This window comes from Priapulus caudatus, unplaced genomic scaffold (genome assembly GCF_000485595.1).
Source record: "Priapulus caudatus unplaced genomic scaffold, Priapulus_caudatus-5.0.1 Scaffold730, whole genome shotgun sequence".
Classification (NCBI taxonomy): Eukaryota; Metazoa; Priapulida; class Priapulimorpha; order Priapulimorphida; family Priapulidae; genus Priapulus; species Priapulus caudatus.
The window spans coordinates 48,521-50,281 of record NW_014577791.1 but is presented as its reverse complement, the minus strand read 5'-3'; the positions used below and the strand labels follow the sequence as shown (position 1 = coordinate 50,281).

The 1,761-nt window shown below is 43.4% G+C and overlaps 1 protein-coding gene across 1 annotated transcript in view; it reads left to right on the top strand.

The window, feature by feature from the left end:
- LOC106813142 (high-affinity lysophosphatidic acid receptor-like) overlaps window positions 1-1,761 on the top strand; it is a 21,018-nt gene that overhangs the window by 12,703 nt on the left and 6,554 nt on the right. The gene's annotated exons all lie outside the window — the stretch shown is intronic.

Genomic DNA, 1,761 nt, shown 5'->3' with positions numbered 1-1,761 from the left:
AGGAACACTCCCCGGGTATAAGAGATGGCCCTGTGAAAATTGCATCCAGATCGCTTGGGCGGTTTGGCCGCCTATAGGTCATAGGGAAGATACATACATACATACATACATACATACATACATACATACATACATACATACATACATACGAACTCAAATATATATATATATAACTCTCATTACATAGATCATTATAGAGTTATGTACAGATCAGTGGCTGCGCGTGTTCTTTGATATAGGATTGTTCGTTTCTCGCGAGATGTCGTGATGAGCTGGGCGAAAGCATTGCTCGCTCGTGGCTCTTGCCTTGACGGGAATATAATATAGTTTTTATCACTAGTTTTTAACAAGCGCATACGTTTAGCGAGCAGTTGGTGACATATAGAGTGCGCGTAGATTGCAGTAGTGGGCTTTTTCTGTTTTTATGTGACAGTGTCACCAAAACATGCAGCGATTACGCTATTTATCTAGTCTAATCTATCTGTGCATTTATCATCGCTAATGTATTAGTATATTATTAACACTGTTGTTATTATTATTAGCGATTTTTTTTTATTTATATATATATAGTATATATATATAGGATCTACGCCTCAATTACATAGCTGTATATTTATATTTATATATATATGTATATATATATAGGATCTACGCCTCAATTATAATGAGATATTTTGACAGTCATATAACAACATATGTATCAAACAAAACTTACAACAGAATTCTACTACAGACAGCAAACCTTTGTTTTCAACACTCCGGGGGAAAGATGCAACATACGTACGTTATTTATATGCGATAGAATTAGACAAGAGAAAGATTAGAAACTAATGTGCTATGATGATTGAAAGCGTCTTTGCATGTTTGATTAACGCGGGCAACGATTGAACCTATGAACTAACGGCTAGATTCTACATCATACGACAAATTACGTACATTATTAATTACACAATCGACTCAACCATTTCGAACTGCTGCAGCAATAACAGATAGGCACCATCTTAGCAAGCGAAAACGCACGAAATTGAAAGTCTGCGAGAGCAAAATTGAAGAAGAAAATGAGAGCAAAAGTTAATGGGGGGCGAGCGCTATAGTGAACAGTCAACGTACTGGGTGGGATTTTACAATAATCAGCGCCGAACAAGAGCAAGGTAGCTCTTTCCGTGTTCAGTAGAACACCGGGAGGCGCTACGAGATGAGAAGAGAGGGCGGATCGATGGGGAATTATGTCAGGCTAATTCTTCCCCATGCCCGTTGCGAGGTAGGCAGGCAGCCGCTCAGCGCTCGAGACGAAGCGGAAAATTAATTTCTTCTCCGTTGTTTCCATCGGTAAAAGCCTATAAGCTCATGTAGCCGCATTTAATTAAGTCTTTTCGGTCTAATCATAATGAGGGGAAAAATTGAAGTGATTTATGTTCATCAGGTAGATATTAAAAGCTCCAAGTTCATTACCCTATGCGCGCATGCCCGCTGCTGCTGCTGCTGCTGCTGCTGCTGCTGCTGCTGCTGCTGCTGCTGCTGCTGCTGCTGCTGCTGGTGGTGGTGGTGCTGCTGGTGCTGCTGCTGCTGCTGGTGCTGCTGCTGCTGCTGCTGCTGCTGCTGGTGGTGGTGGTGCTGCTGGTGCTGCTGCTGCTGCTGGTGCTGCTGCTGCTGCTGCTGCTGCTGCTGGTGGTGGTGGTGCTGCTGGTGCTGCTGCTGCTGCTGGTGCTGCTGCTGCTGCTGCTGCTGCTGCTGCTGCTGCTGCTGCTGCTGGTGGTGGTG